Here is a 16,587-nt window from a genome sequence, read left to right as displayed (position 1 = left end):
CAATTATCCTCAATGTTAGCGGTTAGCACACACGGTTAGCACACACACACACCGGAACACACACGCATGCATTGTTTTTTGTAGGATCGCCGATGCGATTAGTCTCTGCACTTAACCCACTTTCTGACCTTTTAAAGAGACACACACACATTATACTAGCTGGCCATATTGAACCAGTCAAGCTGTACAAAGATAAAATGATAACACAGATCTATAATGACATGATAATATTTCCTACGACATGCGTCTGTTTCTAAGCTGGCCCGAAGCTTTCACGGCAGATTTCTTATTTGTATTCATTTCTTTAACACATGGTGGCGCTGGTGCACTGTCATACTGGTGCTGCACCCCTATACCTTGTTTAGGGAAAGCACTGCCTTTGCATGGATCCATGACCAGCGTAAAGTCGTAAACCTTAGAAAACTGAATGCTCCAGCCCTACTTTCTTGGTTCTAGCTTAGGGGAGAAATCTATTCTAGACCCATTTGTCCAGGATCATAGAAATAACATCTATTTCACGATATTCATTCCTAATTTAGACCCATTTTATATCCCATACCTACTAAAGTTTCAAGTTTTGTTTAATTTGTCACATATAGGTAGGCCTACAGTTTACTTTACGTGGCCAGTTTCGAATTGCAGCCTCCCGTAGGTGCTCTTTAAGAGCGGTTTTGAATGTGTGTAGGGATTCACATCTTTTTACGGCTGTGGGTAGGGCGTTCCACATTGTTGTGGCATAATTGCTAAATGTGTTTAGTCCCTTGTTTGTGCCAAATCTGGGTTGCACATGATTTGTGGAACTCCCTCTGGTGTTGTGGGCGTGGTATTCACTGACCTTTGGGAAGTATTTCGACATGTACATGGGTACCTGTGTGGTCGTGTAGTGTATCTTGTAGACCAGGCCCATTGCAAGTTGCTGTACTCTGTCGTCTACTCTAAGCCATCCTAGGTAGTCAAAGTGGGCAGGGGTGAGGTGGGTTTTAGGAGTAAGGTCAAGCAGTAGTCGGACCAGTTTGTTTTGTGATGTTTGTAATCTTGTTTTTAGCGCCTTTGAGGTGCTTTGGTACCATGAGGTGCAAGCATAGTCGTAGTACCTTTGAATGAGTGCTCCTGCCAGAGTCTTCAGGGTATTCTTGTTTACCAGAGAGGAGATCCGGTACAAGAATGTAGTTTGTTGGTTGACTTTTTTGATTACATTGGATGCCATGCCATGCTAAGGAGGCAGCGCTAGAAAGCAGTAGTTTGTTTACAAAGATGTGTAAGAGAGGAGCATAAAAACGTATTCGAGGGATTCCTATAAAGGGAAGAGGAGAGACGGCAAACTGAAATGACCGGATCTGTAGTGGGGCTTTCAAGTCCACTCCAGTTCAGGCTCTTCAGGTGGCGATGGGGAGATGCCCTTGGAGATTAGGAGAAGGCAAATTATTGGGCGAGTCTGCAGGGACATGGGGACTCTCACCCGACTAAGGGGGTTCTGAGGGACTGCTGGGAGAATGGGAAGGGTAAGAAGGAACATTTTGGCCGGGTGGGGCAGGGAGTGGCGGTGGAGTTTGGAGTGGGGGGTCTTAATGTAAGCCCCTCTGTGGTATATCCAGCCGTGGCTCCGTGGATGTTAGAGTGGCCTGAGGTGGATTGGAGGATGATGGAAGTGAAGAGGTCAGGGGAGAGGGTGGAGGTGGTTAGTGCTTGTGAGGGATTGATGCGTGAATCGTATGGGGACTTTACAGCGGTATATACAGATGGTTCGAAGGATCCGGAGACTGGGGTGACAGGGTTTGGAGTGGTGGTCCCAGGGAGGGGCGTGGCGGTAAGCAGGAGGACTACGAACGGTCTGGGTGTGTACACGGTTGAGATGGTGGCTGTGCTGGTGGCACTGAGGTGGGTGGAGCAGGCTCGGGTGGGGAGGGTGGTGATATGTAGTGATTCAGCGTCGGTGTTGGCTAGCCTGAGGTCTTTTCGATCCAGTAGCCGGCAGGATTTGCTGTATGAGGTTTTGATGAGTGTGACTAGGTGTGTGAGCCGAGGGAAAGAGGTGAGATTTTTGTGGGTCCCGGCGCATGTAGGAGTGAGGGGAAATGAGGATGCGGATGATTTGGCAAAGGGAGCCTTGAGGAAGGGGGCGGTGGAAATGCAGGTCAGGGTCAGTAAGGCTGAGGCGAAGGGGATGATTTGGGAGAGGGCAGTTCAGATGTGGCAGGAGAGATGGGAGGGGGGGGGGGTAAAAGGGCGTCACTTCTTTCAGGTCCAACGCAGTGTTAGGGGTCGGGAGGGGGGTAGTTTGAGAGATAGGAGGGAGGAAATAGTGTGGATGAGGTTGAGGCTGGGGCACTGTGGGTTTAATAAAAACCTGAAGCTGGTGGGGAAGCATCAGAGTGGGCTCTGTGAGGGGTGTGAGGAGGAGGAGGAATCAGTGGGGCATGTACTGTTGGAGTGTAGGGCTTATACGGTGCGGAGGAGAGAGATGGAGGGAAGATTGAGGGAGATGGGGGTTAGGGAGTTGGGGATATCGGAAATACTGAGTGGGGGAGGGGGAGATAAGGCGAGGGTGGTGATGGGTTTTTTGAGAAATGTGGGGGTGTATGATAGGGTTTGATGGAAAGGGTCAGAGTTGGAAGTTGGATAGAAAGTTGAATTATACGTGATTCAGAGAGTGGGGTATATAGTATAATGTAGATGGAGGTTGACAGGGATGGTGAACAGTGTGGTTGTAGGAAGTTGTTTTGTAGGTTAGGTAGTTAGACTAGGGGTTAGAGAGGGGAGACTGGATGACTGGCCCGATCTCCGGGTCGGTAGGTGCCGGTAAATGCCCCAATTATGGTGGCCGTCCGCCGTAAAACTCCAAAAAGAAGAAGAGAAGAAGAACAGATCTAGAATGTAGAGATTGTGTAAAGAATGGACTAATGCTAACTTGTGATTCTGAACATAATATAATACATACACTATATACTATATAGAATGTAGAGATTGTGTAAAGAACGGACTAACTGCAGCTGCTGGAGAGATATGTGAAGTATTTGAATGGACTAAGCAGCAGTATGAACTAGAGTAGAGTTTGGTCGCCACCTTGAATGTTCTGACGTGAGATGAAGAAACACTAAGTAAGTTTGTTAAATCACCAAAAGGTCTTTTGGACTATATTCTTACACCACTTATAAACGGGGATATGCTTTGAGGTTACATTATTTCACACTTTTCTACCATTTCTATTCTTACACAAAATTGTTAAGGGGATGCAGACCAGAGAAAGACGTTTGTCTTGTTTACATCAGGGTCCCCCATTTTCAATTCATAGTGACATTTATGACGTACACAACATACATGACATACAGGTATATAGTACTGTTACATTTGTGACATATCATATGCAAATATACAGTACTGTTACCCATAGATCCTGACAGAGATTATATACATATGATGAGGAGGAGACTGTACATTAGGAGGGGGGGGGGGGGGTTGGACATTTACAGGAAGGCTTCAGCACAATTCCTATATCTTGGGGTGAGAGGTCAAGGGACCAGTAAATGCCAGTTTATCCCCTCACCAAAGTTTTGCCTAACTTGGGAACATTATTTAGCCCCCTTCCCTCATGCTTGGTACCAATGGATTCCTTAGGTGATCTCGTCTCATATGATGCCAGTAGCATTGGCGCCCCACAGGTTTCTTGAGGGTTAAACTGTTCACAACAATTTAGGATCATATCTGTTCTTGCATGAGGCCCAATGATTTGTGTGAAACGTATTTGCAACCAAATATTAAATATGATGACTTTATTTAGATAAAGTTAATTTATCCAATTACTTTTAGTCTCCTAAAACGGGGGGACTACTGTATGTATAAAAAGGGGCTACAATTCCAACAAGGTTCACCTGATATGGATGTGAACTTTGGATGATGTCTGCACTTTAACCTCAAGGTCATTGTTCCATTTAAAATCCAATGTGCTGGAGTACAGAGACAAAACAGCTAAATGTTTCACTGGACTGAGACTTACTGACATCATATGGCATCATATGAGTGTGTTGTTGATGACGGTATTGTAAAAACCATACCTTTCAAGATGTTACTGAGTTGCAACTAGGGGGTGGTCCTGATGGGGCAGTGCAAATAAAAGCAAAAAAGCCATTTGCTGTAATTTCCTGCAACTTAAAAACATAATTTCAATAAGTTCAGTAATTTCCAAAGTAGTTATTTAGTTGTATAAGGTTGCACAATAGTTTAACACGACACACGAAAGCGCACGCACACACAGTGGAACCAGATGACTGAGCAAATCACATAATAGACAATGATGCGTGTTATGGAAAATATTAAAGGACAAAAGATGAGCCGTTTTGTAATCATTCTGAGTCGTTATTAAAAAATAGAAGTTTATTTCACTGTGGCCACAATGAAAGGACAGTTTACAGACAGATACATCATGTTCACACACTAGCGTCTGACCATAAAGTGACAAAGAGCTCTGGTCAGAACGTACATTATACACAGAAATAGACGTAACATTATACATCAGATATGATGATGAATAGTAAATAAAAATGGTTCCCAGTTACGGGAAGTAATAGCACAACCTTGCTTTGGCTGGCTGGGAAGATAACCTTGGTACTATAATAATAATAATGCAGGACCTGTTCAGAGGTCTTTAATTGGCATGCAATTATCCTCAATGTTAGCGGTTAGCACACACGGTTAGCACACACACACACCGGAACACACACGCATGCATTGTTTTTTGTAGGATCGCCGATGCGATTCGTCTCTGCACTTAACCCACTTTCTGACCTTTTAAAGAGACACACACACATTATACTAGCTGGCCATATTGAACCAGTCAAGCTGTACAAAGATAAAATGATAACACAGATCTATAATGACATGATAATATTTCCTACGACATGCGTCTGTTTCTAAGCTGGCCCGAAGCTTTTCACGGCAGATTTCTTATTTGTATTCATTTCTTTAACACATGGTGGCGCTGGTGCACTGTCATAGTGGTGCTGCACCCCTATACCTTGTTTAGGGAAAGCACTGCCTTTGCATGGATCCATGACCAGCGTAAAGTCGTAAACCTTAGAAAACTGAATGCTCCAGCCCTATTTTCTTGGTTCTAGCTTAGGGGAGAAATCTATTCTAGACCCATTTGTCCAGGACCATAGAAATAACATCTATTTCACGATATTAATTCCTAATTTAGACCCATTTTATATCCCATACCTACTAAAGTTTCAAGTTTTGTTTAATTTGTCACATATAGGTAGGCCTACATACACATTATAGTGAAATGCTTGGTTCTGTATGACCCTCCTGAGATTGTGCTTCATACAGTAATACAGTAAGAGTAAAAGAGTAAGGATCAACTCTATAGGCTACATATACCACTGGCCAAGCATGGCTTAGTTACTATATTTATACCAGCAAGACTTATTACCATAGTATACAGTATTTATCAAGCATGGCTTACTACCAATTATTTATACAAGCATGACTTACTACCATAGTATATATTTATACCAGCATGACTTACTACCATAGTATATTTTTACCAGCAAGACTTACTACCATATAGTATATTTATACAAGCATGACTTACTAGTTACTACCATAGTATATTTATATCTGTTCCACCTTTTATACCTTTATCACTCTATAGCATAATTATATTGTACATACATCAGTCTCTAGCATATATTACCAGTAGCTTGTTATATATTTATATCACATTTAATCACTTGTACATTGTATATTGTTAATGCACTTTACTGTTACATTTGCACTCTGGTTAGATTCTTGCCATTGACTTGTGCTGTGACAGTACATTTGAATCTAATCAAATCTAATTTGTCCAAGATCATAAAAATAACATCTATTACAGGATTTTAATTTGAACCACTTCTTTATATGTTCGGATTAATGTAAAATGAACTGACAGTTCCTCTTATCGTCCCCAGAGATTCCTGTGAATATGGCCTCCCCTTGTCACCCCTCACACCTCGGTTTGAGAGAACCATCTAGCAGCCTCTCTGACTCCTCCAGAACACAAAAACACAGCCATGCAAGTGTTGAAGTTAAGTTGGAAGAAGATGAGGATGATGCGGACTCCTTTGATACAACATCACAAAAACACAGCCATGCAAGTGTTGATGTCAAGCTGGATGAGGAAGATGCAGACTCCTTTGATACAACATCACAAAAACACAGTGATGCAAGTGTTGACGTTAAACTGGAGGAAGATGGTGAGAATGCAAACTACTTTGATACAACATCAGGGCTGAGTGAGGAGCACACTTCACAGCCTTTCTGACTGCATAACAACCCCACACTCTTTGATGCAGATGACAAAGTGGTTCCACATGCAGATGAAGATGACGAGGATCATGGCCATGGGACAGCAACACCAAAGCTAGGTTATGGAAGTAAGTGGATGAATGGATTGCTTGATTGATTGATTCATTACAAACAGATTGATTAATCCGAAACAGATAATCGACGCTTCTTCCAGTCCCCTCAGTCAATGCAATAGTATCCAGTAGAGATGTTCCGATACCATTTTTTCCATTCCGGTGCCTGAGATTCCGATGCCTGAGATTTGGGTATCGGCCGATACCGAGTACTGATCCGATACCAGTGCATAAAAAAAATATATATATATATTATATGAATTATAATAACTGTATTTGTATAGCACTTTTCATACAGAGGTTGCAGTTCAAAGTGCTTCACAACAGTAAAAAATACAGGCATAAGCGAGCATACAAATAATACATTTAAATACAAAGAGATGGAGAGGTAGCAAATCACAGTTCTTCAGTAATTATAAAACTTTTATTAAGGGGAGACACTGCAGGTGAATAGGGTAAAAAAATTAACTAATAGATATCACAATGAAACTTCCCCAGTTGATTACTTATATTAAGACAAGACTTTTTTGTATTACAAGTTTTCTGAAATTGTATGTTTAAATATGCAAACGAGGCATGATCTACTTAAATATGCACTAATTTGCATATAATTCCAGGACAGAAATCTGAACATTGGATAAAGCCATTTTCAAAATTATAGTTTCATTTTGTTGACATATTAGAGCCAAAGGTTATTACAGAGGGGATTTTGGATATCTCTTTTTATCACTCCATAAATCAGAAAATACTCCATTCAGTCCATTTTTATGGTAAAATTCCATATTTCGCCATGTTTTTAGGAATAAAATTTGATATAAATCAGGGTATGAATGCGATATCAACAAACCCTTCTGTAAATACCTTCAGAACATAGATATGAATAGAACTGGAATATTTGGTGTATGTGAGTGCTACTGAAGTGGAGATTTCTGGCTCAGAGCCTTCAAAGTTCTGTATTGTAAAATGCCATACTTTTTTTTTTTAAACAGATATTTACAAACACAATACCTAATCAAACCATTAGTAATAGACAACCTAAACACATGCCTGATAACTGAATAATAATAATAATGATGTTATTGAACTGAACAGAACTACACACACGCTACAAACAGTGTAGTACAGTGTAGTGTAGTACAGCGGCTTGAATATGATTCACCGTGGGTGCATTATTGTTGATAGACGGCCAGTGTCAGGTCCTGGAGAAAGGACAGGCGAGAATCTGATTTGATGTAACGTTAAAGCGGATGTTGTTCCAACTAGCTAGCTTTTCAGCGAATGCTATAATAACACCGGCAAGTAGGGCTGACCTTCGAAGCTTGTTTTGGCAATCGAAGCTTCAGGGCCGAGCTTCGATTTTAATTCGATGCTTTGAAAAAAAATTATAATAATATTAATTATAATATTTAATTTTTTTTATCTTATGTTGTGGGACTTGTACAGCACTTTGGTAAACTTTGTTGTTTTTAAATGTGCTCTATAAATAAAGTGGATTGGATTAATTAATTAAGTAGCCCCTTTCGTGACTGTGACGCAGCCAACAAGGTTTCACTTGGCTGCGCTGCCTGGGTGCAGTGGGGCTGCTCTCACAGCCAACGACATGACATTACATAATTATGTTGCAACCTTCGTCTATCAAGCAAACAATTATATTATATATAATTTATAATTTGTAATTATATCAGACAATGCACCTACAAAAGCAGATGATTACAATTAAATTAGCCAACTTGGTAACACATTAGTCATAGCAGCATAGGCATAGTGTAACTGAGGGGTACAATTCCCTGACTGTATTGATAAGTATGGTATCATTAAACCACTACCGCTTTATGTACTTTAACTACTGGCCATACAGTACACGATATCTAAGTATGATGAACACTTTCCCACATATGAAATCAGGTCCACACAAATATAACAGTCGAATATTTAATATTGCAAAAGGTATATACAACATTCACTTAATTACATTTATGATTTGAATGCACTTGTAAGGCAAATGAGTATTCGTAGGCAAATCAACGCTGAATGTCCAATCTCTGGTTACGCAGGAAGCAAGTATACAACCTGGTTCTTTAGGGAACTATAGCGATGGTACTTAATGATTATAGCGGGATATACTAAAAGGGTCCTGCTGGTTGTAAGTCAGTAGGGGGGGGGGGGGGGTTAAGAGAGCCGTCAGCTGCATCCCATCTGGCCAACGATTCCTGGGGAGAATTCAGGTACAGAACACAGTGCCCGCAGGATCTTGATCCACAGATGAATACACTTGGGCCCTCTTGTAGACGGTAGCTGTAGGCTGTAGGTCCACAACGAAGGAGAAGCGAGGCGGCCTCGGTCTGGGTTGAGCGCCGTCTCACCTGGGCTCCTCTCGGGGGTAATTCCAACACTCACCGGCGTTGGCTGTTATCCGCTCCACAAATCAAAGCACCCAAAGCAAATAGATATTCCATGCCGCATAGGGCTCAGCAGTCGTCCGGGTAGGTAATCCAATGTGCAGGTCCCCCTCGGTCCTTGTCTAGAACTCCTCGGATGCAAGCACCACACGTGGTCTGCCCAGCCTGGTTAAGCTTCTAGATAACACGAGGAGGCGATGGGGGTGCTACTCACTTTAGAACTCGATACCGCACGATGCACCATACATAGACTATTATTAACTTAATAGAAATACGTCCCACTCGACGGTACAGTGCCAAACTATGACAATTCAGTTATTAATCTGCACGAGGTCTCAATGCCTATTCTGGGGCCAAATAGACCATACTGCACCACACGTGGGTCGTGGGTGAGGCTTCACGTCTGTTACTCGGTTGGAGGGTAAAGGACTAATGGACTAAAAGAAAGTTCTACTTTACTTGCGCCATATTTATATGCACGGTGAACAAATAGTACCATTCGTATTTCGGTAGCCGTATTCCTACGCGGAACCGGGGCTAGTTGGGACATGTTCGTCGGCACTATTGAACTTGACTCAAGGGGCTTGTCTGCTGGCGCCAGGTTCTTGTCCAATAAGAGAATGAACTATTATGGGCTGTAGTAGACTAAAGGGATATTCAGTGTATATGTACAAAGAATATACAAGGGATATCAAATGATATACAAATACTATTAAATATATATCCATAAATAAATATATATATTCGGTTTAATCTGATCCTTCACAACAGCCGCCCCCTAATTAGTCCCACCTAATTAGCTAAGCAGAGACAGATTAACCGCACTGTCTACCACTCAAGGTCCGCTGTAAGGGTCAGTCAACTCACAAAGTCATGGGGTCATGGTCGTCATCGATAGTGTCTGGGAGTCTTGGCAGTTCTATGTCGTGTGTAAGTCCGCCCTTGGACGAGCACTTCAGCTGCTCGGACCTTGCCATCGGCACCGGTGATCACTTTGCTTACGCGGCCAGCCGGCCACATAGCTCTGGGTAGTGACTGGTCGATAATCATGACGACTGTTCCTTCTGTCAAATTGTCTCTCTCTTTTACCCACTTCTGGCGGGTCTGTAGAGACGGTAGATAGTGGAGTAGGAAACTATTCCAAAACTTGTCAGCCAGTACTTGACTGTACCTCCACATTCTTCGGCCGTTCGCTTCTTCAGGCCTGTACATTGTCTGGGGTAGCGCGGGGTCCAGCCGCCCCATCAAGAGTGTGTTGGGGGTGACTGGGTCGACATCTGCTACATCACTTGAGACGTAACCGAGGGGCTTGGAGTTCAATACTCCCTCGATCTCCGTGAGGACTGTCATTAGGACTTCTTCCGCCACAGTCTGGGCCCCAAGCACGGCGTACAGGGCTGTCTTTATAGAACGTACTTCTCGTTCCCAGGTTCCACCGAAGTGGGGTGCATTCGGGGGATTAAACTGGAAGTCAATCTGGGATGGAGCGAGGTGGGTCTTAAGTTCTGGGCCCATAGCTTGGAAGCTCTCTCTCAGCTCTCTTTCTCCGCCTTTGAAGTTTGTCCCGTGATCAGACAACAATGTAGACGGTTTTCCTTTCCGCGATGTGAATCTTCGGAAGGCCATAAGGAATGAGTCTGTGCTCATGGTTGGAAGGAGTTCGATATGTATCGCTCTGGTGGTCATGCATTTGAATACAATACCCCACCGCTTCTCGGTTCCTCTTCCTTTCTTTATATACAACGGGCCAAAACAGTCCATGCCTGTGGAGTGAAAGGGCTTGTCGCCGAGTCGGAGGCGACAGGGAGGTAGGTCTGCCATCCGGGGTATGCTGGGCTGCGCGCGCCACTTTCGGCAGTCTAGACGGGTTCGCTGGAAGCGCCGCACTGCTTCTCTTCCTTGAAGTATCCAATAGCGACGTCTGATCTCCGCGAAGACTCTCTCTGCTCCTGCGTGGTGCACATCCTCGTCGTATTTCTTTATGATCAGCTCTGTGACCTTGTGTCGGCTGTTCAAGACTATCGGGTACTTAACGTCATCCGGTAGGTCGGGGGCTCTCCGCAGACGACCACCCACTCTGATGAGATTATGGGCGTCGCTCTCGGGTGCCAGGTGGAGCAGTCTGCTGTCTGATGGGACGGGCTTTCCTCCCTGTAGACAGTCTAGCTCATCGGGGAACGAGTCTCTCTGGGCTCGTTGTAGTAGAAGAAGTTCTGCTTCTTCGTAGTCGGCTGCTGAAATGTCAGTGGTGGGCTGACTCTCTGGGTGGTGCCACAGGAATGTCTTTAGCTGCGCACTCTGTAGGGTGATGCAATCATCTATGTTGGGGTCTGTGGAGGCGACTGTGCTCAATCCACAGAACATAGGTTTCTTGTTCTCAGCCTCCTCTTTACTCGCCTCCCGTGGGGTGGGCGTAGGCCACTCTTCTTCCGGGAGCTTGAGGAACTCTGGTCCGTCACTGTAGATGTTGTGACGGGTGAGGTCATCTAGGGACATTCCCCGGGTGATGACGTCAGCTGGGTTGTGTTTGGTGTCCACATACCGCCAGCTCGCTGCTTCTGTTAGCTCTTGAATCTCTGTGACTCTGACTCCCACGAAGACCTTGTATCTGCATGAATCAGACTTGATCCATGTGAGTACTGTCGTAGAGTCTGACCACAAGATTGTTCTTTGCACCGGAATGGTGAGTTCTCGTTGGATTAACGTGGCTAGATGCGCTCCTGCTAGGGCTGCGCAGAGCTCTAGACGCGGGATAGATTGTTGCTTTCGTGGGGCTATTCTTGAGCGAGCCAGGATGAAAGCGGTGTGTATCTCTCCTCCCTTCTCTTGGGCTCGCAAGTAGGCCACAGATCCATAGGCTACTTCGGAGGCGTCGCTGAAGACGTGTAGATCCATCTTGCATGTCTCTGGCCTCACTGTGGGTGGGAAGTAGCTGCGGCGTATATTGACGCCTGGGAGTGAGCGGAGTTCCGTCTCCCACTCTCTCCATGTGGAGGCAAGGTGTGCGGGTATTGGCTCGTCCCAGCCCTGGTCCTTGTCCCATAGTGCTCGTACAATCATCTTTGCCCTGGTGGTGTAAGGTAGAATACATCCCAACGGGTCATATTGTCTGGCGAGTGTTCTGTACACACTCCGTCTGGTGGTCGGTATCGCCGTCGACCTTCCCTGCTCCGTGGTCAGGGGTTTGTGTCTATAGTGGAGCGAGTCTGTTTTGAAGCGCCAGACTAGTCCTAGTGTCATTTCTTGGGCTTCTCCGGGGATGGTTGCCATCCAGGTCTCGCTACTGGCGGCCTTGTCCGCGGGGGAGAGGCTGCGCAGTACTTGCGGGTCGCTGCTGGCCCACTGCCTGAGATCAAAGCCGCCTTTGATCAGGGAGGCGCGTAGCTTGAGTAGGAGAGCCTCGGCTTCTTCTTGAGTCGAAACGCTTTGTAAACAGTTGTCCACGTAGAAACTGTTCTTCACACTGTGTCGGACCTCTTAATCTGCTGCTGGGTCCTCTGCGACGGGTTTCTGCAGTGCAAATGTAGCACAGCATGGGCTGCATGTGGTTCCGAAAGGGAGGACTTCCTCTTGATGGATGGCTGGTTGCTCATCCCCGATCCTCTCTCTCCATGGTAGCCGCAGCAAGGGCTTCTCCTCTGGGGAGAGGCTGCGTAATACTGGGGGGTCGCTGCTGGCCTGCTGCCGGAGATCAAAGCCGTCTTTGATCAGAGAGGCGCGGAGCAGCGCACGGCGTCGCCAGTCAATCTTCTTTACGTGTCCCGCTGTGATTAGCTTCTCAATCTCAGCGCGGTACACACTCTCTTGAGCGGGGTCTTTGGCTAGGCGCCGCTCTGTGTTCAATAGATACCGCTCCGTAGCTTCTTTCGTGGCGTGAAAGGTGGGCATTCCCTCTCGCCTCAGGAGTGGAGTTGCGTATCTCATCACTCCGCTGACTGTGACTCTCTTTGTCCCTTGCTCGAGGAGGTTTATGGCGTAGATGTCTTCTTTAGAACGAATGTCTTTCTTTTCGTTCTTAAAGGGCATTGTCTCTAGTGTCCATAGCCTCTCGACATGCTGCAGGAGAGTGGTGTCTTCTTCTGTCACTCTGGAGTGGAGGCAGCTAGTGGCTGCTGTTCGGTTGAGAGATTTAGCGAGGGGGCCTTGTAATGTCCATCCTAGGCGGGTCTCGACTGCTGCAGGACAGCCTCTGGGTCCTGTATGGACCCGGTCTATCGGGACTATGAGGTCTGCATGGTCGGAGCCTATCAGCAGGGTCGGGGTGGCGCCGTCTATGAGCGGGATAGGTAGTTGACGCAGGTGCACATATTTATCCATCAGTTTGGCGATGGGGTAGGTGTACTGTGATAGTCCTATTTCTTGGCTGGTGAAAGCATTTGTAATCCTATACCGTCTCTCTGGCTGCCCGCTTGCTGCGATAGTGAAGGAGACATTCTCGCCTTTTATCGTCTTTAAATCTCTTCTTATTGTCCGAATCGTCATCTGGTTCTCGCTCCCCCGCAGCCCCAGCTGGGCCGCCGCGGACGCGAGGAGAAGGGTCTTCTCTGACCCGTCATCAAGGACGGCGTAAGTGTCCATGACTTTATCTTGGTAGCTCAATGTTACACGGACTACCTTTAAGAGCACCTGGGCGCCGCTGCTGCTGGCGGGGTCAATGTACATGACACTTGACTCACTTCTTCTGCATTCATCTTCTTGAACAGGTCACATTGTGACAGCCAGTGTTCCTTCTCGCAGTACGGGCACACCATCTTCCACTTCTCTTTCCTCGAGGGGGTACTGTGGTTCTTACTGCTCGGTACTGATTCTGATTGGTGCATGACAGTCACCGATCTTCTTCCATCGTTTACTCTCCTAGGTCCCTCTCTGGAGCTTGGTGTGCTCCGCACGAATGTATCCAATCGTAGGCTGCTGACTTCTCTCGTCAGGAAGTCGGCTAAATCGAGGAGGGATGGTTCGGGACCGTTAGGATCACGGTGATCTCTTTGCCGCCTAAAGCGCTCTTGTCTGGCGGGTGGCAGCTTCTCTAAGATCCTCTCGACGTTAGAGTTGGCGTATAGCTCGTGCATACCCTTTTCTCGTTGCGCTCCCAGCATCCCTACCAGGGACTGCACTTTTATAGACAGGTCGTCTAGTGAGCGATTGTCTGTTGCTGGGGGTAGGCGGTCAATATGCCTTATCTCTTGGATTACGTAATCCCATATACGTCCATATCTCTGGTCCAGCGCTGCTAGAGCCGCGGTGTATGGAGTCGTAGAGGTGGCATAGGCTAGCGCTATATTGTGCGCTCGGGGGACTTTCAGGTGCTTCAGTAATATTGCATACTTGTGGCGTTCATCAACGACATCCACCATCATTGTCTCTAAGCACATCCGGAGCTCCGTGTACTGTGCTCGATTCTCATGGGTGAAGTCTGGAAACGTCGGTGTGCCAATGTATGACGCCGTGGATGGCTGGCACATCGGTGAGCGTTGGGAGAGAGGCCTCCTAGGCGAGTCTCCTCTTGCGCCTCTCTGTGGGCTGGTACCGGCAGGGTACCATGGCCCGCTGGTCCAGGTGCTGTTCCTCGGGGCTGGTCGTGCGTCATGCTCACCCGTGAATAGAGTCGGGGGTCTGTAGCGCAGCGCCGCGGGGGTATAGCCTGGGCTGTACTGGACCTCCTGGTCCGGTGGAGTACTGTGCTGTCGTCGGGCTTGGTTCTCCTCCTCTCCCTCTTCTTCTTCTGTCAGGTCCTCTAGATCCTGTAGTCGTTTATTTAGCCTCTCCGCAGTGTATGCTGCTCCTTCCTTGTAGCTGGGTCTCGCTTGGACCGGTCGGGGAAGGGGGTTTGAGGGGGGTATAGGCTCTCTCTGGTGGTCAAGTTCAGGGTCGCTTGGTCGGTTAGGGGATGCTGCCCTTGACTGTTGTCTCGACGAGGCCCTTGAACCCCTGGCGGAGGGAGAGGGTGTTGCCTTGGTGATCAGCTGCTCCATTAGCTGCGCTTGTAGTCTGTCGCGCTCGGCTTGTAGTCTGTCGCGCCCGGCTTCGCGCTGGATGAGAGCGATGTCGCGCTCTGCTTCTCTTTGGGCACCGTCAGCGGCGCACTGGGTGTCGGACCGGTCTCTTGCCATATTCTCTTCCGTCTGAAGGCGTCTCATCTCCAGGCGTATGTGCTCTTCTTCGCTCCGTTGCTGTGTTTGGAGTCGATCGCGTTCACCCTGAAGTCGATCGCGTTCACCCTGGAGTCGATCGCGTTCGGTAGAGGCTGTCAGGCTGACGAGGAACGCCTGTGACAGCATCCTCTCCGCCTCGCTGGGGGAAGACGCTTGTAGAGGTGAGCCGCTCCTGGCTGTACTCGTTGGGGAGTCCTGGAGCTCTATCTCCTCGGCGCTCTCCTCATCTTGTTCCGTGCAGAGTTCCACCTCTGGAGGGTTGTCTTCCTCCCGGAGCTCTGGGGGGACTACTTCTTCGGTATTGGCGGGGGGTAAAGGCATGTCAGTTCCCTCCTGGTCCCCACCGTGAGCTTGGTCAGTTACATTAGAACCCACTAGGGCCTCTGTGGTCGGGGTAACCTGGTCGTTAAGGTCAGACATAATTTTACTTTCTACTTTTACCGCGTTTACCGTCTGTAGAAGGCTAGGTAGTTGACTGACAGCGTAATCCTCTAAGTACTGAGGTGTCTGTCGTCTGCGCCGCGGGCGTTATACTTTAGGAGGACCGTTTCGTGGAGTGTTCATCATAGGCCATTTCAATATTAATAACACTATATTAATATTACACCAGTTACCCTCCGGCTCGAAGGACCAATTGTAACTGAGGGGTACAATTCCCTGACTGTATTGATAAGTATGGTATCATTAAACCACTACCGCTTTATGTACTTTAACTACTGGCCATACAGTACACGATATCTAAGTATGATGAACACTTTCCCACATATGAAATCAGGTCCACACAAATATAACAGTCGAATATTTAATATAGCAAAAGGTATATACAACATTCACTTAATTACATTTATGATTTGAATGCACTTGTAAGGCAAATGAGTATTCGTAGGCAAATCAACGCTGAATGTCCAATCTCTGGTTACGCAGGAAGCAAGTATACAACCTGGTTCTTTAGGGAACTATAGCGATGGTACTTAATGATTATAGCGGGATATACTAAAAGGGTCCTGCTGGTTGTAAGTCAGTAGGGGGGGGGGGGGTTAAGAGAGCCGTCAGCTGCATCCCATCTGGCCAACGATTCCTGGGGAGAATTCAGGTACAGAACACAGTGCCCGCAGGATCTTGATCCACAGATGAATACACTTGGGCCCTCTTGTAGACGGTAGCTGTAGGTCCACAACGAAGGAGAAGCGAGGCGGCCTCGGTCTGGGTTGAGCGCCGTCTCACCTGGGCTCCTCTCGGGGGTAATTCCAACACTCACCGGCGTTGGCTGTTATCCGCTCCACAAATCAAAGCACCCAAAGCAAATAGATATTCCATGCCGCATAGGGCTCAGCAGTCGTCCGGGTAGGTAATCCAATGTGCAGGTCCCCCTCGGTCCTTGTCTAGAACTCCTCGGATGCAAGCACCACACGTGGTCTGCCCAGCCTGGTTAAGCTTCTAGATAACACGAGGAGGCGATGGGGGTGCTACTCACTTTAGAACTCGATACCGCACGATGCACCATACATAATAGACTATTATTAACTTAATAGAAATACGTCCCACTCGACGGTACAGTGCCAAACTATGACAATTCAGTTATTAATCTGCACGAGGTCTCAATGCCTATTCTGGGGCCAAATAGACCATACTGCACCA

This window comes from Notolepis coatsorum (genome assembly GCF_963971535.1).
Source record: "Notolepis coatsorum genome assembly, chromosome: 6".
Lineage (NCBI taxonomy): Eukaryota > Metazoa > Chordata > Actinopteri > Aulopiformes > Paralepididae > Notolepis > Notolepis coatsorum.
The sequence above is the reverse complement of the archived record's forward strand: the minus strand, read 5'-3'. Positions refer to the sequence as shown.